The following is a 25,763-nucleotide window of genomic DNA, read 5'->3' on the forward strand; positions in this document are numbered from 1 at the left end:
ATTGATAAGAAAATAACAAATTCAAGTGTTTGGATTATTTATCCCTCACATGTATAAAAAGAAAAGTAAATATTCTTAAGGTTAAAGTGATATTTTTAGCTTGACTATTTCTGGTAGGGGACATAGGAGCCAAAATTATTAAAAGAAATTAACTGTTCTTTGAAAAAACAAAAAAGTCCCCAAAGTGGTAATCCTGACAAGTAATAGATAAGAATGGCTATAATAACAGCATTCACATCTTTTTCTTCCCTTTTTCTGTCTCTTACTACCAAGAGGTTATAGCAAATAAACAAATATATACTATGGAGATGCCAATGTCTGTCTCTACAACAAGGATGAAAACTTTTATAGCAATAATCTTGCTGGGCAAGAATGTGACAACAGACCTCAAGAATAGATGTTCCTTCTGGTACTTCCAGGAAGCATCCAACCAAATACATGTAGGAGTGGTAGAAAATCTTCCAGAATCACAGGATTGATGGCAGGCCAGGATATTACCTGGCCTATTATGTACAGCTACCTGCAAGTTTCACTTAATTTACCCATCACTGTGTGTTTTATACTACCCTGGGTCCTCTCTCCTGGTTCTGAAAATAGACCAACTAAGGCATCAAAATTTCTACTAAAAGGTCCAAGCAGTCCAATACTGGCAAGCCTCATAATCCTGTTATATCACACTCACATAGAACTAGAGTCACTGGTTCTCTTTTCTGCCATAATTATTATTCTCAGACCAAAAAAAAATACAAAAAAACCAAAAATCCTCACTGGGTGCCAGTGGCTCATGCTTACTATCCTAGCTACTCAGGAGGCTGAGATGTGAGGATAACAGTTCAAATGCCCTGGGGGCAGGAAAGTATGAGACTCTTATCTCCAATAAATTACTCAGAAAAAGTCAGAAGTGGCACAGGGGCTCAAGTGGTAGAGCACTAGCCTTGAGCACAAAGAGGCTCAATGATAGTGCCTAGATACTGAGTTCAAGCCCCAAGACTGGCAAAAACAAAAAACCAAAAACCTCTGGTTTGACAATTCATATGTTCTTTAGAAAAATAGGTTAGGAATATACAAGTTATTTTAGCATAAGAAACATCTATTTTATTTTTTCTATTCCACCTCTCTTCTATAATTATATGGTTAGATGGTTATTGCAACTCATCATGGCTCATATGGACGCCATGCCTACTTTACAGATTCTAACCAGTATTACATATTCACATGAGCATCAAATTAAGAATCTTAGGGTAGGGCTACCTGCCTCATAATAACATGAAATTGGATGCTATGAAGGAGAAGTGTAACCATTAAGAAAAGAGAGCTGGCTACAATGGCTCACCCCTGTAATTCTAGATAATCAGGAAGCAGTTGTCAGGAGGATCTAATAGAGGACAGCCCTCATAAAAAGTAGCAAGATCCTATCTCAACTAATAAGTGCTGGGCATGGGCCAGGCCCATCATCTCAGCTATACAGGAGGCCTAAATGAAATCCAAGCTGCCTCTGGGCAAAAACCAAATACATTATTTGAAAAATAACTAAAGCAAAAAGAATTTGAGGCTGTGGTTCAAGTTGCAGAAGTACCTAGCAAGTGAAAAAAGAAAAGCCTGATAAGACTGATGTCAACTGTAGCATGAGTAAAACACAATCCTGATGGGGAAGTATGTTGCTACCTATGAATACTAGGTGCTCTCCCCATCCTGATCAACTAACCTGTCCACTTCTACACTCATATCAATACACATATACCCAGACAAAATCATTCCAATGTTCCCAAACTTCAAGTATTCACATGCCCCTTTCATAATTTTTATCTATGAATTATTTTTCTATCATTAATGCCTTCAACTCAATTTTTCCAATCTAAATTAAGTTTTAAGGAGACATCACCATAGTTAATATCTAGTATCATATACATGTACATATACATATATATATACACATATATGTATAGAGACAAAGAAAGAGAGGTATGTGACTTTAGGTATATGACTTTCCCTAAGCAGAAGAAATCTGAAGCATGTCATGTATCCTTCATCTTATTCCATGTACTGCATGCACTGTCATAATAAACTATTGATTAAATTGGAAAGTGCACAAATGACATATATGAGTACATTCATGGTAACATTCAGAGTACATGTACTATATTGTGACACTCCACAGTTATACAATTATTATGTGTCAGTTAATTTTATACATATAAAGCACCTTTGTATCTATCATACACCTTAACAAAGATTAAAGAGTGAGTGAGCACCAAAAGAGGTAGCAAGACACAAGAACCCTGAGGAGCATGTGTCAAGACTAGGTGCTGAGGGAAAATTGGGGTGCCATATATCACAAGTTATGAGAAGTAAGAGTATAAAAGAGCATACTGTGGCCTATTTCACAACTATTTGTATCTGGGATATCCCCAAAGATGTGTCCTCTGTACTGTTTGGTTTGAATGTCTGACATCTACTTCTCTGCACGACGTCTTCTAGACATACATATATATCTAAGCTCACAAATTACCCATCAGAAAGAAATGGCACACTGTTAAAGCTTTCTTCATTGAGGCTGACAGTGCAGAACAATTGCTAGTTCTTGAGTTGAAACAAGATTTCTGGAATACTAACTGAGGTCCACAACAGGAGATGGCACATTACATAGAGGTCACCCCAAGTACTCTTGGAACAAGCTCCTAAATTCTGCTGCTTCGTGCCACACTTGCCACAATGTGCCATATGTTCCCACTCTCTCAGGGCATCCTTCCTCCAATCAGATTCTCTAATCTCCAATCAACTTTCTCTTGCTCTAAACACACAGCTCTCAACAAAACTGATGCCTAATTTATAAGAAAAAAAGTAGTGAGTGAACACAAAGGATCAACCATAAGTAAATAAATGAATGAATGTAGGAAAACCGACCAACTTTGCAGAAAGGAGCACATACATGTCTAAACTATCCCCACCAAATTATCACAGCCATCCAAAGTTATCAAGAAATATGACATAGTTCCATCAGTTTTCCCCTCCCTTATTCACTTACCCCATCTCCTTTTTATAAGCTGGTTGACTTAAGCTCTTTGAATTATCATTCCTTTATCAGTTAAATACAGAAGAATAATCTATACCCTATAAATTGTGATAAAACAATTTACTGTCTTATTGTTCTGGAATATATGAAAAAACAAAGAGGTTAGCTGAATTTTTGGATGGGATCACAAAACTTTTATAAACAATGAAGCCAGGCACACAGCTGTAATCCAGCCCTGGGGAGAGCATAGGAGGATCTCAACTTCTAGCCCAGCCTAGACTACATAGCAAGACCTGTCTCAAAAAACACAAAGAAAAAAATCAATGCTATCACAATGAAACACACATGCTTCATTATGTGGTCCTCCAGTCTTCCCTGTTTGTCAATATGGGGGTTTTCCCCTGGTTTACAGAGAGAAGGGAGTAAGTCAGTAAGTCCCAGTGGCATTGACAAGCCCAGCATCATGTACAAGTACATCACAAATGTACCTTAACAAAGGTATTCCAAGCTGATGATGAGCACAATTTATTGCTATTTTGAAGGCCCCACAATTTTCATTTCTTTTCACTGATCCTCCTACACTTATAATACTCATAGAGCTTCCCTCATTTCTAAATCAGGAAGAGCACCTGCAGCTACAGGAGGAGAAATGCGGGTCCTGATGCCTGTAATATTTTTCAGACAGAAAATACTCTCCCCAATGCCTTCACCCAGGAGATAGTAAACTACTCTGACATCTCAGCTGTTGCCCCTCCAAGCAGATTCACACGCCTCTCAACTAACACCCCTTCTAGGCAGGCATCTCTTCCTGTTTACAGTTATTCATCATGACTGACTATATTCACACAGCGCCTTTGGTGTTAAGCCAAATGGCCTGTAGACCCCTAGTTCAACATGGCTGGAAAATAAAGACACACATTAAATAAGACAAGAGCAGGAAAAGTCCAGGGTCTTCTTCAAGTTGGAGAGACTCAAACAGACCTGGTAGAGTTCTCAAGAGTTCCTGTGTGGGAAGGCTCACAGCAAGGGGAGCAGGACCCAAAATGGAACATGCTTCAGGCTCAGAAAGTTTTCCTGAATAGCTTCTGTGGAGATCTGAAAGCCAATATGACAGCAAAGAAAAAAAATGACTAGCTATTTGGTAGGGGATCATCTTAAACCAGAAAGAAAAAAACAAACAAACAAAAAACATATATTCCAAGGGACAGGACAAGTCCTTGACTCTCTGATCTTAGTAATATCTATAGTGATTCCAGGCACTGCTCAGTGGAAGAATCTGTACGAAACCATACAAATAAAGAAATGCCTTTCTTCATCTGCAATCATCGAAATGTAGAATCATGGGAGAAGGGAAGAGATAATGGCCTCCAGAGGTAGCTTTTGGCCTTCAGAATCCCCTATAATGAACACACTGGGTTTAGACAAGAGGAATTTTACATTTCCTCAAAAGGAAATTCACCATAGTCACATAATTGGAAGTACATGTAAGAGCCCTAGAAAGAGCAGTACATTTCCCCACTGACATAGCTGTATTGAAAAATCAACCCGTAGCTCTAAGGGAAATGAGAAAGCACAACTGGTGATTTCTGGCATGGCATCCAATCTTTACTTTTGTGATCTTTCAATTCTCAGTTCAAGTATAAACAGACTTCTTGTTCCCAGAAGTAGGAAAAGGATTAAGGAGGCAGGACGTTTGCTGAGTTCTGTGTAGCATATGTTCATAAGCTTTCCTTTTGTAACATTTATGGATTCATTCTGGAGTAGGGGTAAGTAAGCTGGAGCAAAGCAATTTGCCATGCTTGGGTTTGCTTTATCAGGAGGAGCAAGCACAGACTGCAAAGGCTGCCTTGACCTAAGCTACAAATAAGTTCTCAAAACCCCAAGGAGGCTGCTGATTATTTTCCTTACAAGGATGCTCAAGCTTAGACATCCTCATTGCAATAGAATAAATGAGGCTCATTCAAATTATTCGAAGGAAAGTAATGGCCAAGTGGGCAAGAGTGATCACTACCATGTAAACTTAATTGCTGACTTACTTCTATGATTGTACTGCTCTTTGGGAAGCCAGGCAGGCAATACTGCTGCACAGAACTCAGGGTTGCATTCCAAACCATCTCAATCTAAGGAGCACTTTGCACAGCAAATGTGCTTTCCCAATCCATACATCACTTGTATGGCAAGCTCTACATATGACCATAGTACTGCCCTTGATGATGATGGTGCAGGAGAATTTTTAACATTTACAATACAATGCTAACTGAAAAAAAAAACAGTATGCACCATTTGTTCACATTAACAGGGCTAGGGGTAGAGCTAAAGTGGTTGAATGCTTGTCTCTTAGCACAAGGACCTGGGGTTTAATACCTAGCTCCATAAAAAGGAGGGGAGGGAAAATGGGTGGGAGAAAGTGGGAAAGTGGGTGTCAGGGAGGGAAGGAGGGAAAGAGGGAAAGAAGAGAGAAATCTAAAATCTACCCAGCAAATATGCTATAGTTTGTTATCTCTGGGCAATAGATTTAGAACAATTTATACTTTTCCTCTTTTGCTGATCCAGTTTCCAAATATTCTAAAATGCAAATGCATTACTTATGCAACAGGAATAAAGTAATTATAAAGAGATTTAAAAATATAAAATGGCATTTACAAAAAGGTTTTTCATTTGCAAAACAAAGCAATTCCATGAAGAAAAGATAATTTAATGCACAACTACATCATACCTCACATTCAGCTTTGTTATTATTACCATTGCTTCTTCTAAAAGACCTTGAAAAACAAAAACAATCCTTAGCGGGAAGAACAGTGCTGGAGGAATATCAATATTAAACTTCAAACTCTATTAAAAAGCCATAGTAATCAAAACAGCTTGGTGCTGGCATAAGAATAGGCCTGAGGAAAAATGGAACAGAAATGAACCCGCATACCTATAGCCACCTAATATTTGATAAGGGAGCCAAAAACACAGGTTGGAAGAAAGATTGCCTCTTCAACAAACAGTGCTAGCAAAATAGGCTATCCACATGCAGAAAACTGAAGCTAGATACTTATATATCACCATGCTCCAGATTTGATTCAAAATGGATCAAAAACCTCAATTTAAGGCCAGATACCATGAAAATATTACAGGAAGGAGAAAGGGGGAAACACTAGGGCTCCTAGGCACAGGCCAAAACTTCCTAAAAGATCCAGAATCACAACAAATCAAGGAAAGACTAGATAAATGGGATTGCAGCAAACTAACAATTGATACACCACAAAGGACATAACTAACAAGATAAATAGGAAGCTCACAGAATGGGAGAATTTTATAATCTAGGCATCAGACATGGGCCTCACATCTAAAGTATACTTAGAGCTCGATAGGAAATGGACTCATTACCTTGCTCATGTAATTATAACCCCTCTGTACAGTATTTTTACAAAAAATATATATATTAAAAAAGTTAACCCCCCCAAAAAAAATAAATCCTAAAAGAAACAACCCAATTAATAAATGGGCTAAAGACTTAAGGAAAGACTTCTCAGAAGAAGTAAGAATAGCCAGTAGACACATGAAGAAATGCTCAATATCTCTAGCTAAAAAAGAAATGCAAAACAGAACAACATTGAGATTCCAATTCCAATTAGAATAGCCATTGTCAAGAAAACTAATGACTGCTGGTGGGGATGTGGCCAGAAAGGAACTCTCCTATACTACTGGGGGGAATTTAAACTTCTTCAACCACTATGGAAAACATTATGGATGTTCCTCAAAAGACTAAACATAGCCAGGTGCCGGTGTCTCTCGTCCATAATCCTAGCTACTGAGGAGGCTGAGATCCAAGGATCGTGGTTCAAAGCCAGCCCAGGCAGGAAAGTCTCTTATCTCCAATTAACCACCAGAAAACCAGAAGTGGCGCTGTGGATCAAGTAGTAGAGTGCTCACCTTGAGCTGAAGAGCTCAGTGACAGCACCCAGGCCCAGAGTTCAAGAACCATCACCACCATCACCACCAACAACAACAAAAAAGACTAAACATAAAGCTTCCCTATGACCTAGCAATTCCACTCTTGGGCATTAATCTGATAGAACATAAACAAGAGCACAATAAAGCTACCAACACAACCCCATGTTCACTGCAGCATTGTTTACCATAGCCCAGATATGGAATCAACCCAGACACCCCTAAGTGGATGAATGGATCAAGAAAAAATGGTATATATATATATATATATATATATATATATATATATACACACACACACACACACACACACACACACACACACAATGGAATTCTACTCATCCATCAGAAAGAATGATGTTGTCCCATTTATAAGGCAGTAAAAAGATTTGGAAAAAGTTATATTAAGCAAAGTAAACCAGATTCAAAGAAATACAGATTGCATGGTTCCCCTCATAAGCGGTACCTAGAATGTGCCTATAAATTTACGAGTAAATATACTGAATGGTAAAAGAAAAAAAAAATACACTGAGACATGCTAAATTAAATGTCCCTAGGCATTCACGCACATAAGACCAAAGTAGGATATTCTTAGGAGCAGATCACAAAGGCTCAGACTTATAGGCATCTGATCATGTAAAATAATACTTATTGAAATAATTTCAGGAAATGGAAACAAAAGTTTTGTTTTTCTTTGTTGCTGTTTTTCTTTACATTTCCTTTTGTCTTTTTTTGTATGTGTTTTATTGTAAAAATGATGTATTCCTTTTGTCTTGTCTGTTCATTTCTTTGTCTTTGGGAGGGCAAAGAAGGGCACAGAAATGGTGGGATAAATGGTGAACAAATGCAGCAGTGATACTCACTAGACACTATGTGGAAAATGACTTATATAACTTGTGGGTGAGGACAGGAGGGGAAATCTGGGAGAGAATGAGGGAAAGAGTGACATTGTTCAAAAAGAAATATGCTCTTTATCTGATATGTTACTGTAACCCCTCTGTTTATCACCTTTAAAATGGAAATAAAGAAATTAAATAAATATACATAAAATGGCACTTACAAAAAGGTTTTTCATCTGCAAAACAAAGCAATTCCATGAAGAAAATATAATTTACAGGTACCACCGAGAAACAAGGACATCATACCTCACATTCAGCTTTGTTATTACCATCACTTATTCTTAAGTTCTTGTTGTATATAGTATCTTGTACTGGGTATCCATACTCAGTAAAACAACCCAGGGGATAACTTATTTATATCATTGAGACTGTACAAGTAATATCAAAGATGCACAATCTGCAAAGTGACATTTAATTGATTTGCCTGCCCTATATTCCACCATCCTACAGAGTTTTCAAATCTGCTAAGTAGGATTAAGTAGAATTAACTAAGCAGATATCCAGGTGGGCCAGGTACTCTGGCTACAGGGGTAGGCACCTGACCTACCTCAAGACACTCATAGTATTTCCTACAAGAAAGAGGAATTGCAGGAATTCCAGTGAGTTCTCTCAGGCCCTTGAATGGGATAGCTATGTTGGAGTGGATATGAGGAAGGAAACAGAAAAGCCAGTCTAGAGAGAGAAGAGACTAGAGGCTCTATGTTCCCAAGGCAATTAAATGCTCATTAGGAAATACTAAATAGCCCATGTGCTTATCCATTTACCTGTCTCATTGTGTCCAAGAAAGGCAACATTCCAGTGCAGATCAATCTCTATTTTGTGACTTTTAAATAGAGAAAGGTTTGTAGCTGCTGAGATATCCATTCTTGTGGTTCCTAGGAGCAGCCTAACAGGGTCAGCCACAGCCAGAGACCTATACTCCAAAACATATATAAACACACACACACACACACGTGCACATACACATACATACATACATACATACATACATACATACATACATACATACATACATACATACATACATACATACATATATACATACACACTTTCTGGATGTCAGTGTCTAATTTAGGAAGGAGTATGTGGCTGTAGTCAACCAAACAAGACTGAGGGGACATTCTTTGAGAGGTGAAAGAGTCTCTTTGGCCAATAGATATTGCCATGTCTGCATGTGACTACCCCAAATGTGAAGCAGCAATATATAAGAAATTTGCCAACATAGCCGGGCGCTGGTGGCTCACGCCTGTAATCCTAGCTACTCAGGAGGCTGAGATCTGAGGATCGAAATTATATTAAGTGAAGTAAGCCAGGCCCAAAGAAGCATAGGTCCCATGGTTTCCCTTATTTGCAATATCTAGTATAGGTATGAGTCAAGCCGAAAAGGTCAGATAATGTGATGCTAGGAAAATGAACCCTTAAATATGTATTTTAATGTTTTCGTTTCTTTCATGCATGTATTTCTAATGCATTTATAAGATTATTTCTTTGTTGCTTTGTATGTCCCTCCCCCACAGTGTAACCCCCGTTTTCACTATATTTGATGTCAGTATAACATGTGGAGTAGATGGGGACAAACAAGTCGTTTAAGGATTCAGGTGGACCTGTTGCAACAATGAGAAGTACAAAATGTCATGTCAAAACCAGCTTTACAATGCCGGTGTGGGGGGGGGGAGGGGGGTATAATTGGGTGGGGGGAGGGGGGTAAAATTGGGTGGGGGGAGGGGGGAGGCGGGGAAGGGAAGTGAAGGGTAAACAAAGGAGGAGGCTGCAATGCTTGGTAAGAAATGTATCCATTATCCTGCCCATGTAATTGTAGCCCCTTTGTACAGTATGTTCTCAAATAAAATAAAATACAATTTAAAAAAAAAAAAAAAAAAAAAAAAAAAAAAAAAAGCCAGCCCGGGCAGGAGGAGAGACCGTGAGACTCCTATCTCCAATAAACCACCAGAAAACCGGAAGTGGCGCTGTAGCTCAAGTGGTAGAGCGCTCGCCTTGAGCTGAAGAGCTGAGGGACAGCGCCCAGGCCAAGAGTTCAAGCCCCACGACCGACAAAAAAAAAAAAAAAAAAAAAAAAAAAAGAAATTTGCCAACATCATTTAGCCACTGAAAGCTATACCTATAGCTGCACCCCAGAGGGAGGGTCTTCTTCCTTGAGAAATTTATTTTTCTTCTAATGAGTTTTATTTTGCAGATTTTCAAATGTAAGTTGGTAGAGCAATTCACAAAATAATTGACAATGCTTAGCAATCTGTCACCAGCTTAGCACTCAAAATCATCTCCCCGCTGCACAGTGACAACCATCAAAGGCACCCTGGTGGGTCCCCAGTTGCTTGACACCAGGGAAAAGTGGATTTCAGTTGGATTCCAGACCTGCAGAGCCAGGATTTGGTAGAGACTTCCTATCAATCATAATATCCAAGGGGCCCAGCGGGTAGACATGGAGAGGGAGGGAAGCCTTTTCCTCTTAAACGCCTTGTTTTTCAACCATTTAAGTTGACTTCTTAAAAATTTTCAGCCAAAACCATCTTTAGTGATAAATCTATCTTCACCTAATTAGCAGCAAATTTATGTGGCCTCCTTTGAGCCAAGACTCAGGAGAAAATGGTACAAAGATTCATAATTCTGCCAACATTCTCCGAAATCTTTAAATGATTGATCTCAAGTGAATGTTTCAAAAAAGACAACTAAGATGTCAGTAAAAGGATTAATCATGTGATGGAGACATTCATCATAAGAGTCATGAAGCAGCCCATGACTGTTGGGAGGTTCGCCCTGTCTCAGTGCTGACTTAGGGGAGACAGCATAAACTTAAAAACACCCATCAGTACTTTGTACCATCCCTGCTGAGTGTGGGTTTCTTTCCTCATTTCATGAACTTCAACAGATTTTGTCTCACCTTTGTCACAGGAACATGTCTGGAAGGATAAGATATCACAAAGCAATCCCCAATGACCTTGACATCTCATCCCCATTAAGGTTTTGACCCAAAAGCCAAAACTCAGTAAAGAATATGCTCTCTCTCAGGAGAAAGGACAGGAACAAAGACAAGTTTAGATTGTTTTTGCTTTACTTAAAACTTACTTTGGGGCTGGGAAGGTGGCTCAGTGATAGAGTGTTTGCCTCGCATGCATGAGGCTGTGGGTTCTATTCCTCAGCAACACATAAGCAGAAAAAAGCCAGAAATGGTGCCGTGGCTCAAGTGGTAGAGCACTTGCTGTGAGCTGAAGAGCTGAAGGACAGCTCCCAGGCCCAGAGTTCAGGCCCCACTACTAACAAAACAAAAACAAAAACAAAAAACGTCTGTTTCCTCTGATGTTACTTATACTAGCAGAGAAAGACATCTGCTTCCTGGAAGAACTCTAGGGAGTGAAGGCCTTTTGAGGAAGATGGTGACATGATGCTGTGAAAATAAATACTTTGGCCTTGAAGCCATTGTGAAGAGATAACCCTCCTTTAAAAAGACACAACAATGCCAGGCAACACTGCATGGGTAAGGGGGGCTAACAGCATGATAAGAGTAAAATGGAGATGAGAGGTCTTTTTCTGAATATCTGTGTTGTGGCAGATCGGTAGCACTTCTGTATCAATGATTCTAAGTGTGGAAAACCCACAAACACTACTGAGGTGGAACTTTTTTCCTTCCTCAAAATAAAAAGAAAATGAAAATGAGGATGTGCACATATGTGATTTTAAAAGATCATGCTTACAACATCCAAAACAATTTTATAGAATAAACTCAATCAGAATGTAAACTCAACAACCTGTATTGGTGTATTTCTCTTGGCTTTGTATATCATGAGCTCCTAAATGACATCAGATGCCCAGGCTACTTACTTCTAACTTAGTAAATAAATTCATTCCTGAAAATTCTGCTGCCTTAAAAGAGGAAAACTAATGGTAAAACAGAATATTCCATGGTGAATAAACATTATTAAATACTCTTAAAGGCAATAACAGACTGCTAATATTTTAATTCTTTCTAAATAATGCCATACTCATTTAGTCCCCTCTGTGTCCTGGGAATTACTAACGCCTGAATATTAAGAAAAGAAGTGCTCTGTATTCATGGCACTTTAAGTAGTCGAGATTCCCAAATAATACAAAAGAATTTCAAGTCACACATGGAATGTGAGTGAAAATGTTCTTGGAGGAAATATTCTCTAATAATACTTACCTGCTTCAGAGGGTGCTATGAAGCTCTATTAACACCAGCTGAACACTTTGAGATCTTCAAATAAAATCATGATAGAAATGCAAAGTATTATTACTATAGTTCTGAAATAATTTCACACCTAGGGATGAGAAAACCCCAGGCCAAATTTTACTGCTTCTCTCCTGCCTGATAAACAAGAAATGCCACAAGCCTGAAGAATGAGGGATGGGAATTAAACAAAACAAAGACATGAAAGTTTTCCTTTCAGGAAAGCTTTGTGTTCCCCTAGACTTTGTTTTAGGGAAACAAAGGTGGGGGAGATGAATCCTTTAAGGTCAGGGTTAAATTCAGGGACAATGTGGTTTTTTTTTATTGTATTTGTACCAGAGAAAGTAACAACCAAGTGAACTGCGAAATACTTACATTCTATTTCTATGGGGCACATTTCCTTTATGGACACCTACCAAACCCCAAAAAACGCCAAATAAACTGTTACCTGTATCATTTATCAATTTGACCTCATCTATGAGGTAAAAAAAAGAAGCTGTTTTAAGACACTTTAGATTTCTACTCAACTATGAGCACTGAACAAGACAGTCCTGTTACTGCTGGTGGTAATAGTGACAGTGGTCCTAATAATCAAGAAGATGAGTGATTATAGTAATGATAAAAGATAGAACAGATGGCATCAAATTCTGCTGATTAAGCAAGTCACCTGTGAAATGTCTTGTATTTCTCCAGTGCCAGGGATCAAACCCTGGACCTTGCATGCAGTAGGTAAGTACTGACCTACAATCCTAGCGTCCCCTGTAGAGCTCTTTAAAATACAAATCCTTAGTCCTGATCTCAGGTGTACATTATTTTTAAGATAGTTACTAGGATAACAACTCTTCAGTTTGGCAATATTTGTTTTTTTTTTATTTAATTTTTTTGTGAACATACTGTAAAGAGGGGTTACAATTACATGGGCAGGTTAATGCGTACATTTCTTATCAAGCATTGCAGTCTCCTCCTTTGTTTACCCTTCACATCCCTTCCCAGCCTCCTCCCACAATCCCCCCCCCCCCAACCAACGTTGTAAAGCTCATTTTCGACATGACAACTTGTACTTCTCATTGTTGCAACAGGTCCACCTGTATCCTTAAACGACTTGTTGGCAATATTTGTAAATAATGTCTGGAGCCTTATCCCAATTCTAACATGTAACTGTACTCCAGACAAACTTTTTTGAATTGTTACTATTAACTATTTGTATAAAGGGGTTACAATTTTATCTGGTTATGAGTACAATGTTTCATGACAGTGTAACCCTTTCTTCATTCTTCCCCATTCTTCCCCCTCTTGTTGCTCCCCACAAGTTATATAAGCCTCAACTTCATATCAATAAAATGGAAGTACTGGTATGTCCCACATATAAAACAGAGATGTCAGCAGCTCTTAATAGAACGCACTAGGGAAGTAAACAATTTTTAAAGCACATATTAATTTTAAAATACACAAAAATTTATATGTTAAAGGAAACATACCCATCCCTACTATATCACTTGATTCAGCAGTAAAAATAATTACATTATTATGATAATGTAATTACCTACTGATTTAAACAGAACTTGTTATATAACTAATTTAGGAGGCCATGAGGACCAGAAGTAGTAGGAATAGGGAGCAGCAGAAAGTAATTGCTAAAATTGATATATTAGAGAAAAATATATAAACATGTAATTTATCAGAATTAAATGCTAATAGTTCTAAGGAGAAGATTTGAATGAGGGAGAAAGGTAGGGACAAATGTTGCTGTTTTTCAATATTTACTTCTTAATAATATTTTCTTTAAACTATGCCAATATGTTGCCTTGATCAAAAGAAAAAGAACGTAAGGGTAATTCATAATGTATCTAAGTACAGTATTTCTTAATACTGGGGCGAATATAAAGTTTTTCAATTTACCTAAACTTACTTGATTTTTAAATGTTCAATTCTTCAAAGTGTTCAATAAACATGTACATTGTCCTTAGTATATTATATATCCTAAAAAGATATCTGTTGAATTAACTTGAGGATGGCAGAAAAAAAATACAAAGGAAAAAATAAGTCCTTTGTAAAATCAAGATTACAGCAGAGAGAAGATGGCACCTTCAAGTTCAAATAACTGAGGTAACTTTAAGGGTGAAATAAACCCAATAAAGGGTTGTTTGAGCCCCTGGAATTGACAAAAAAATTAACTGTTAATAATCAGGACTAGAATTGGAAAGGAATATGTAGTTATCAGACACTAGAAAACAGCTAGACTGTAAAAGAGCACCCTAAGCAGGTATTACGGCCTTCCTGAGAGAAACACAGCCACCGAAGAGCCGTGGTATTCCAGGAGAAAGTACAAACAAAATAAAAGTCCAACTATGTGGTGTCTTCCAGTGGTTAATACCAAAGAAAGCCACTAAGCAAGCATCTAAGGGATGCTTGAAAGCAGTGGTAGGCCTTCCTGGGACACACAGCCATGCAGAGAAAGAGAGTGTAAAGGAAGACTTCTAGCACAAGTACTATAAAGAGTTATGGTTAATTTATCTCACCTTCCTATTCAGCCCATAAAACACTCTCCCAAGGTCTTCATCTACTTGGGATCTGAAGGAGGGAGAAATAATGGAATAATAACAATATATGATAGTATAATAGACTTTAAAATTTGAAAAAGACTTTTACATGTCTTATGTTTATATGATTCTCAAAAAATCTTCTACACTATTTAAGGAAAAAGATATCTTAATGTTATAGATATAGAAAGAAATAATTTTATAGATAAGACTTTAAGGAAAGTTAGGAATCTCACAAAGAGTCACAAAGCAAGTGACAGAGCCAAAATGAGAGAGTGTGCTTCCTAGTTAATACCAGCTAAGGTTATTCCCACCCTACAACGCTGTAATGCTATGTACTCACAGTCGGAGGACAAATTAATGTTCATGTGAGGAAAAGCATTAATCAACTGTGTTCTAGGCATTGTGAAGATCACAGAAATATTCAACATACAAGACACCAGGAGGAAAAGAGAAAAATTCCCATTCTATTCTCAGTAAACTGCAAGCAATGCTAGTGATGAAAGAGTCTTCAGTGATATTTTATTTTGTGTATTTATTTAGCCTCAGTAGGAAAACAAAAATATTCAAATTATAAATTAAAATCAGAGGAAAAGAGAAAAAGAATACAGAGTCTAACCATTTTGTCTTGAAATGTTCAGGGAAGGAAAAAAATCATAATCTCCTTGCTACTAAGAGACAAAAACACTAGAAACTGAGGAGAATGTCCTCTCCACTTCTTCTCTTTTCCAGCCACACTCCTGCATACTCACACATCCTTTTGAGGGCTAGAAAAGTAGTCAAAGGTGTTATCCAATTCAAGTACTGAGCATAGAGCAAAACAGCTTTTTAGTGGGTATAACAGTCCTAGGACTTGAACTCAGAGCCTGGGCACTGTCCCTGAGTTGTTTTTGGTTTTGGTTTTGGGTTTTTTTTGCTCACAGATAGCACTCTACCACTTGAGCCACAGCTCTACTTCAGACTTCTTGGTGGTTAATTGGAGATAAGAGTCTCACAGACTTTCCTGACCAAGCTGGCTTCAAACAACAATCCTCAGCCCTCAGCCTTTTTGAATAAGTAGAATTTACAAGTATGAGCCATGGGCCCCCAGCTCAATTGCTTATTTTTAAGAACCTACTTGAAAACTCTACATATACAGTATTAATCTACTAGAAAACATTCAGCTCTTTGCATATAATTAAAGAAAATAATGAATGGTATCTTAATTGTAAAAAATTCAAAACTCTTGGAAAAAATTATATTAAGTGAAGTAAGCCAGGCCCAAAGAAACATAGATCTCATGGTTTCCCTTATTTGCAATATCTAGTATATGTATGAGTCAAGCGAAAAAGGTCAGATAATGTGATGTTAGGAAAATGAATCCTTAGATATGTATTTTAATGTTTTTTCCTTTCATGCATTTGTTTCTAACGCATTTATAAGATTATCTCTTTGTTGCTTTGTATGTCCCTCCCCCACAGTATAACCCCTGCTTTCACTATATTTCATGTCAGTATAACTTGTAGAGGAGATGGGGAAAAACAAGTCGTTTAAGGATACAGGTGGACCTGTTGCAACAATGAGAAGTACAAGTTGTCATGTCGAAAACAAGCTTTACAATGTTGGTGCGGGGGGTGGGGGGTGGGGGAGGTGGGGGGGAGGCTGGGAAGGGATGTGAAGGTGAAGGGTAAACAAAGGAGGAGGGTGCAATGCTTGATAAGAAATGTACGCATTAACCTGCCCATGTAATGTAACCCCTCTGTACAGTGTGTTCACAAAAAAAATTTTTAAAAATGTCAGAATAATATACCTGGGTGTGTAATTTAAAAAAAAAAAAAAAGCATAGTGCTTCAAAAGCACACAGAGGAAGAAATAACAGTATTTATGCAAATAAAAAAACCACTAACATGTGGGTTTAAAAAAAAATTCAAACTTACCCCATTTATTCTAAATCTAGTTTCTTATCATAAAAACTACTCCATCGGGGTTATGCAGTTATAAGCAACAGAAAACAATTCACTAATTTAAAAAAATTCCTAGAGGGAAATTAGAGGCTCTGTGAATCCAGGGCAAGCTGGAAAACAAGGTTCAGAGACTATCAATAGTCCAGACATATATAGAGATCAGAAATAGGAGCTACTACCTGTGGTTTTATCATAGCATATATCATCAGATCACAGCCAAAAAGGAACAAAGGAAGACAACTTAGCTAAAGATTCATATTCTAAAAAAGGATCGTGCACTTAACCAAGCTTGTGGTCATAATACAAACTCATAGGCTGAGTATAGGTCCATGATTATAGTTTCACGACACAAAGTACCTCCGAAGGAATGAAAGGTGTTATAAAGGGTAAACAGACACACAAGACAGAGGGGGGAAATGGGAGAGCATATTCTCTCTCTGAAAAACAAATCTTTAAGAATTAAATTGAGACAGGGAGGGAAGGGGTGACATTGTCCAAAAAGAAATGTACTCTTTACCTGAGTTATGTAACTACAACAAAGGTATTTTCCTAAATGTTTTGAAAACTTCAACTTCACAATTTTTTAGTTCCAGAAGCCCCATTTAGCATATTAGCTAAAAGTTTGCTTTTCATTTGATTTTTAAGGACAAAGCAGAATTTGTTCTTTTGTGGTAACAACATGCTCATTTTGGAAACCTTATCCTGTTCCTAGAAAGATTTCTCAAAATGAACAAATGAATAAGACTGTGCTTCTGCTGGCAATGATGATATGATGATGACTATGGTGATGATTACAGTGATGATGATGATTATGAAGATGATATTAACAAGAAGAGCAGCAACTAGTATCTGACAGGTGATCTATCATGGATTGGGACTTGTTCTTCCATAATAACCACAAAAGGCAGCTAAGAGTATCATCTCCATCAGGAAACTGATACAAAAAGATAACATAATTTTTCCCTGATCCAAAAGCCAAATCAGGACTGAACCCCATGTCTGACTTCAGAGCATTTGTATAACAGTTTTCAATGAGACAAAGAAAATAGATGTGCTACTGTGAAAACATCTCTCAAGAGGACTGCAGGTACCATAAATATATCTACCTATTAACTCCAATACATCATGAATATTTATATCTAAAAACTTCAAATACTATTTTATACCAAGAAGTGGCACAATGATCTAGAAATATGAAAGCCATATTCAAAAATAAGAATGACCTGCTTCATATGATAGTATTGTCTTTATTAATAGCTAATCATTTTAGCAAAATTCCAAGCCAACCAGCTTTCAGATATCAGAGTATGGTCATCCCAAAGCAAATCCCCATAATACAGTTATCATGGATCATGTTCGGCCTGTTCAAAAATGGGTTGAATTTCCAATTTCCTTGTAAAATAAACATTAAAAACCGAGGCTCCAAAACAGATATGTCATAAAGTTAAGAATAACTTAAAATATAAGGTAAATCAAAATGGCTTTTAAACATTAACTAAAGTGGTCACAGTCATGATTACTGTAATAAAAATGACAGAAAAGAAACTAAATTTGTCAAAAACATAACTGATGATAAAAAACAAATGTAGAATTATGGCATGTTTCACCCTGGCCACCAAAGACTCTTGATGAAACTGCAGTCCTATAATTCCCCAGAATGAATTCTCTAAATTAAAATACTTCATGCAGAACAGAAATTAAACAATGAATCAAGAACAATGCTGTACAGAGGTGTGCTTATAAATACACCTAGCAAAGAGGAAACAATTACATTTTTCCATGTAAAAATGGACTTGATTGTAATGTTTCACAGGAGGCTGAGTAGGTATTTTTTCCAATTGCTCCAACCTTGGAAGTTCATTTCCTGTAAATCACTTAGGATTCAGAGTGACTAGGTAGAATGCAATTAGCTTTACCAAGCTGACTGGCTTTCTCCCTTTTTACAAAACTAGCTCCTTCAACACAACTGCACAACTGACTTTCACGATAAATTTCATCCAACCGAATTGAAACGCCACTCTGCATTTTATTTTCAATGCTTTATTTGGCCAGCTGGTTTTATTTAACTATTGACCAGAAGTGGTCCAAGTGCATTCTTTTTCCATCTAGCATTAATCTTAGTAAACTTAACTCCATTGGAATGACTTAACTGCTGAGAAGAAAGCAAAAGTCAGCAAGCATACAATTGCATTTGGCTACCCTCAGCACATCATTTTATTTCCTCCTGCTTTCTGCTAACTATTGCTCAGCACTTTTGCCTATGAGAGAGGACAGCAGGTGGTTAAGGAAGCTGTCCTGTCAGCTATATCTTTAATCCAAGTGTTTAAATCTCTGAATAAAAGAAAAATCAATGTTGTAAAGGCAATGTTTATCAAGGCCATGTAATAAATACACTTACCTTTACAGACTGTTCTCAATGGATTTCCCTTCTCTGCTAAGCTCCAAAGCTACAGAGAGAGAAAAATGAAAGACTGAATTGTCTGAGAGTAAAATATCAAATGTTTTTCTTTCCAGATTTCTAAACAGAATTTCCATATACGATGGTATGTGGTGTTAGCCAAATAAACCATTGATAAAACTTGTGTGTCATATTTCCTGCCCAAGCAGCCAATAAGAGACAGTCTGCTATTGTTTGAATATGATTTGAGCGTCCTCCAAAGAATCATGTGCAGAAAGTAAATTTCTTCTGTAAGGTATCAAAAGTTTGTGGAAACTTAATCTAACTCTGTTGTTTATAGGTGGGGCTTTTAAAAGGTGAATAAGGGGCTAGGAAGGTGGCTCAGTGGTACAGTGCTTGCCTTGTATGCATGAGGCCCCTGGGTTCAATTCCTCAGCACCACATAAGCAGAAAAAGCCAGAAGTGGCTCAAGTGGTAGAGCTCTAGCCTTGAGCTGAAGAACTGTGGGACAGCACCCAGGCCCAAGTCCAGGCCCCACAACTGACAAAAAAAAAAAAATGGTGAATAAAATCAGATACGGTCATTATAGTAGAGATACCACGATTAAATCCTAATACCTTTATTAAAAGGCAGAGTCAGGTATCAGTGGCTCATACTTGTAATGACCAGAATTATGCTAGCTACTTGAGAAGCCTGATTAAGAGAATCAGCGCAGACAAAAAGTGCAGTGTGCAAGATAGATCAGTCACTGGATATAGTGCAATATGACTAACATCCTAACTACATCAGAAAAATATAAATAGGAGAATCAGTTCAGTCCAGCCCAGGGGGAAAATAAGACATTATATCAAAAATAACCAGAAGGACAGTTTTCCTGAATATTACAATGCTGAAGGTCTTAACTGGCAGACTTGAAAGTCAACAGCTGGAATTATCCAAAAGCTCATCTCCCACATATCTGCCAGTTGTTGCTGAGAGTTAGCTGACACCATAGCTGGAACTGTCAGCTGGAATGTTTATACATGGCCTCTCCCTGTAGCTTGAGGCTCCACAAACATGGTGACTGGATACCAAAGACACAAATTCCAGGACAGAGGGAACCAGGCCAGACTCAAGGCTCAAAAGTCACTGAACACCATTTTTTTTACCTGTACTTAGTAGACAGGACAATCACACTTATAACCTGACTCAAAGGAAGGAAACAAAGACTTGCATAACCTGTAAGAACATATGGGAGAGGGAAAATGTGTTGTCTGCAACTACCTTGTAAAAACAGAATTGTTTTTGTACATCTAAAATACCTTTGATATACCATTTTATATACACACATGTATATGACGCAGGCATTCTTTACAAGTAGATTGCAACACAAGCAAAAACAGGCTATATATTAGACAATAAAGGTGGTGTGAACAAAAGAAAATGTCAGATATCAAAATTTTGTTTTTTTATATTCTTCCCCTCCCATTTTTGTTAGCATATATTAGTTGTACAAAAGTGTTTTATGGTATACATGCATACAATGTATCCTAATCAAATCTATCTCTTCTGTGGTCCCCTTATTCCCCTCCCTGCTTCCTAGAACAATTTCAACAGGTTTCATTATTCTGTTTTCATAGGAGAAATTAAAAGAAGAAATAAAATTCTCATAGGAGAAATAAAAAGCCTTTCATGATGAAGAAAAACATTAAAAGCAATCTATGGCCATTAAAACAACACTGCAGAAGGAACTCTATACACAGAAGAAGTGGTGGTGGAATGATGGAAATATAAGAAAAAAAATCTCATCAAAAGATAAGCAATTGAAGAGTAGGAAAATAAAATACCAGAAAAACAGCAAAATGGTAGAATATACAACATATCTCTCAATAGTAACTCTGAATGTTAATGGATTCAATTCTCCAATCAAAAGACAGACTGGAGGATAGGATTAAAAATCAATTCCCACTATTTGTTGCTAACAAAAAATGCACCTCACTAACAAATCCAAGCTTAAAGTGAAAGGATAAGAAAAATATTTTTCTAAGCAAAAGCAGCCTAAAAGCAGTCAGGAACAACCATACTCATAACTGACAAAGCAGACTTCAAATCAAAATGAGAAGAGACAAAGAAAGTGATTTCCATTAATAAAGGAAACAATCTATCAAGAGGATTTAACTATTGTAAATATATGCACATGAATATTGTACAATTCATAAAGGAAACATCATTAGATAAAAAAACAGCAACAACAAAAACCTAGATCCCAACACACAAATAATGACTGAATTTAAGCACCCTATTTTGACTAATAGCTAGGTCAACCAAATTTAAAAACAATAAGGAAACATAAGAATTAACTTTTAATACAGATTAAATAGAATAATCATCTATAGAATAAGTCATCCCAAAACCTTAGAATACTCATTTTTTGAGCAATCCATGGAACTTTCCCCAAAATAGATCATATTTTAGGATATAAAGTACACCTTAATGAATGTAAAAAAAAAAAAAAAAAGGAAATGCCACAGTAAAATAATGAGAAATCAATGACAAAAAAACCCAGAAAATATTGTAACACAGACACTGAACAATTCACTTTTGCGTGATCTGTGAGTGAATGAAGAAATATAAGAGGAAATTTTTTTAGAAAACAAAACCAAAAAACATTGAGCCAGACGCCAGTGGCTCATGCCTGTATTCCTAGTAACTCAGGAAGATCATGGTTCCAAGCCAACCCTGGCAGAAAAGTCCCCATGAGACTCATATCTCTAATTACCCACTCAAAACCTGAAAGTGGAACTGTGGCTTAAAGTGATACAGCACTAGTCTTGAGCAAAAGAGCTCAGGGACAGCACTCAGGCCAAGTTTAAGCCCCACAACCAAACCAAAACAAAATGAAACATAGAACAAAGGAAAATGAAACCACAACTTATCAAAAACTTTGGGAGTATTAAATGAGCACTAAGACAGTGCTAAGATGAAAGTTTATAGCCATGAATGTCTACATTAAAAATCAGAACAGGGCACTGGTGGTTCACACCTATAATCCTAGCTACTCAGGAGGTTGAAATGATCCCAATTCAAAGTCAGCCAGAGCAGGAAAGTACATAATTACCAATTACCACCTAAAAACTGTAAGCAGAGCTGTGGCTCAAAGTGGTCAAGCTCTAACAGAGCCCAGGCCCTGAGTTCAAGCCCTACAACCAACAATGAACCCCAAGATAAGGACTCGAATGGTTTTTCTTTCTTGCTATTGTTTCTAACATATTTATAAGATGATTTCTTTGTTGCTTTGTATGTCCCTCCCCCAAGGTATAACCCCTGTTTTCACTGTATTTGATGTTGGTGTAATTTGGAGAGGGGAAGGGAAAAAACAAATTGTTTAAATAGGGTTACAGGTGGACCCATTGCAACAATGAGATGTACAAGACATTATGTCGAAAAACGAACTTTACAACTTTGGTGGGGTGGGGGGTGGGGTGATGGGAGGGCAGAGATGGTAAGGAGAAACAAAGGAGGAGGCAACAATGCTTGATAAGAAATGTACTCATTACCTTGCTCATGTAACTAACCCCTCTGTACAGTATTTTCACAATAAAATATATATATATATATATATATATATATATATATAGAGAGAGAGAGAGAGAGAGAGAGAGAGAGAGAGAGAGAGAGAGAAGAGTAATGACAAATAAATTACCTAAAGATGCATCTCAACCTCTTAGGAAAACAGAACAAGACAAACTTAAAACAAGCATATGAAGAGAAAGAAGAACAATCAGGGCAAAAATTAAATTATTGTCCTAAAAAGAGCAATACAAAGAATAAATTAAACAAAAAGTTGATTCCTTGAAAAGATAAGACTGACAAACCTTTAGCCAAACTAACAGTTTTCTTACTATATTACACTCAAGTTGAAAATCAATTATAAAATGAGATCTTTAAAAAGTTTGAAAATTGGGGCTGGGAAGGTGGCTCAGGGTAGAGTGCTTGCCTTGCATGCATGAGGCCCTGGGTTCAATTCCTCAGCAACACATAAGCAGAAAAAGCCGGAAGTAGTGCTGTTGCTCAAGTGGTAGAGTACTTGCTGTGAGCTGAAGAGCTGAGGAATAGCACCAAGGCCCAGAGTTCAGGCCCCATGACCAACCAAAAAGCAAGCAGGAAGGAAGGAAAGAAGGAAGGAAGGAAGGAAGGGAGGGAGGGAGGGAGGGAGGGGAGTCCATAATGTTTGAAAATTAAGTTTATATGACAACTTCCCTTTCTGACATAGAAAAGAACCCACTGAATGACAACCCACATCTGGAGACAAAAAAAAAAAAAGATCACTTGTTTGCTTGTGACTATTTGATTTGAAGTGCCAGAGGAATGACTATAAGAAAATGTCCAGGTAAGGTTTATAGGTCTATAGCTGAGAGAGGTTATTTGAAAGTTATCCTAAGTGGAAAGTAGCCAGAGAAATTAACTAAAACCTTATAGGTCACAGAAAGGTTACATTATTAAAGACTGAATATTTCCAATAGAAGGCCATCAAGGAGAATTGATGAGACAGGATACAATTGTGAGATGGTTAAAAAAGAAGTAGAAATCATTAAATGAAGACAATGAGTAAGAATAGTAATCAGAGATAAGTTTGATTGTGAGGGGAGGAAAGCAAGTGGCAGCTAGCAGACAGGGGACCAAAATCCAGAGGGTTTATTCATGTTTTAAAAAAAAACAGAAATATCTACCTATGTCTGGATGATAAGAAGATCCATTTGGGTAACAAGGTTCAATATACAAATAGGAAGAAAGATAACCAGCAGTAAAATATTCCTGAGGAGGTTGAAAAGGACAGGTAGAAGACTGATCTTAAACTTGTCTCACCTTAATTCTACAATGCCTTGTAATAAACTCTCATATGTGCTGCATTATTTTCTCTTGGGTTTATGTTTTCTTACCTTAATTATAATCTAAACTTTTTAAAACCTGTAGTATTTATTGTTCAAATCAATCTACCTTATACCTACACTGCAAGCTCCAGATTCTACCCTACTATCCACAATCACTCAATAGTTGAACTGGGCATGGAGGTATGCTCTTGTAATCCCAGCACTATAAAGGCTAAAATAGTAAGATCACAGGTTTGAGGCTATCCTGAGCAAGTCTGAGACTATCCTGAGCTGTATAGTGAGACCCTGCCTCAACAAAATAAAACAAAACTTGTTGAATAAATAAATACAAGCACATTCTACAGTCTTGGTACTTGAACATGACTAGGGGCATATGGATGAGGATGGGTGTCTGAACCATACAAAGGAGACATAAGTAAGGATGACATTTGAAACCAAGTCAGGAATAGTTCATCAAATAAACCTTTTCTTTTTTTTATGTGTTCCTTGGCCCCCAAATCCAAGGCCCTACACTTGTACAGTTCATGAAAATATTTCACCTACAGCTGCAATGTTATACTTCCTGCCCTTTTCCCCATGCCTAACTCACTCACCTTCTATTTTAAAGACAATGCCTACCTCCTTCATATAACCTTCTACAAAATAAATTAGATTTGAATGTATCCAAAGAGGTTATAGCTTCAGCTCCCCTAAAAGAAATAAACATGGATGCAGAACAGAACAAAACAAATAATATCCTGACTTATCTTGGTGGATCTTCACAGCTTTATGAGCCATTATCCATGGTTCAGCCTTCAGCTCCCTTAAAAACTGGCTTGAATTTAAAGAAACATCTCTCACATAGAAAGATTTGCTTTGGTGATTCATTTTCCTCCAATTGAATCCTATTTCTCAAAAACACATTACTTTAGACAAGCTTGACTGGAATCCAGAGACTTGCCTCTATTGTTGCATTTTGTAGCCCTCATCTGACTTAACTGCTGTGTTGAGGGATTGGGTATTGACCTTTAAGTCTGTAACAATTATCTACAGTCCTAGGAAAGAGGATTGCATTCAGGTACAACAGTGAAGACACTGAATAATTTCAGACCTAATTTTCATTTTTATGCTACATTCAGTGAGCTGTTACTGCAGACAAATTATTGCAACATTCTTTCAAATGATAGCCAATTTTCAACTAAGAGAAGAGTCTTAAACCTTCTAAAACCTTTTCCTACATATCGGTGAAAAACAGGCAGTTGGAAAACATAACACTAGTTAAACTACCTATAAATTAGTATTTAAAACACATGGAAGTATTTGAGAATCTGCATACTGAATTAGACCCTCATGAGAAACAGTAGCAAAGACCCCAAATATCTGACACTTCTCATATATTTTCCAAGTCATACTCTAATGTGTATGAGCCTATTTGTTACAAAGTAGCTGTAAAATTTGTGAAACTCAAATATATTTATAATTCAAAAGGAATGACCAGAATAATTTTTAGCTTTGTGGTTCATCTGGAAACCTAATCAATATTATCAAAAACAAGTGGATGAAAGACTTTCCATTATAGAGCAAGCTCAACAATTCAAACTACTGACTGAGACTATATACTCTAGGACAGCATCCAGCATGCAACAGATAATGAATAAAATTTGCATAATAAAGAAACAAGTTTTATTACTATTATTGATGAACATGATTAGAAATTCTAAAGCTTAGTTGTAAGTATCTCTCTTCTCTTATTTTGTACTTCACGCTTTCAGAAAACAAAAAAGATATCTCTATTGAAGCCTGCCCTACTGTGGCCACACACACAGACACAGACAATACACACATAGAACACACCCCTGCCACACCTGTTCAATACTGTCATATTTGCCAAGTATTGGAAAAGTAAATCTGCCAAGTAGCACAAGATCTGGGAAATCATTAGGTGACATTTGAGGAACAGAATACCAATCAGCCAAT

The 25,763-nt window shown here is 37.2% G+C and overlaps 1 protein-coding gene across 12 annotated transcripts in view; it reads right to left on the reverse strand.

Annotated features, from left to right (window-relative positions):
• Positions 1-25,763, reverse strand: part of Fhit (fragile histidine triad diadenosine triphosphatase) — a 1,320,449-nt gene that overhangs the window by 1,261,283 nt on the left and 33,403 nt on the right. For all 12 annotated transcript variants that reach the window (XM_070018847.1, XM_070018836.1, XM_070018846.1 and 9 more), the window contains exon 2: positions 18,937-18,985. The gene's annotated coding sequence lies outside the window, so the exon portion shown is untranslated. The remainder of the gene's footprint in view (positions 1-18,936; positions 18,986-25,763) is intronic.

This window comes from Dipodomys merriami, unplaced genomic scaffold, assembly GCF_024711535.1.
Source record: "Dipodomys merriami isolate MVZ:Mamm:240054 unplaced genomic scaffold, mDipMer1.0.p SCAF_13, whole genome shotgun sequence".
NCBI classification, from domain to species: Eukaryota; Metazoa; Chordata; class Mammalia; order Rodentia; family Heteromyidae; genus Dipodomys; species Dipodomys merriami.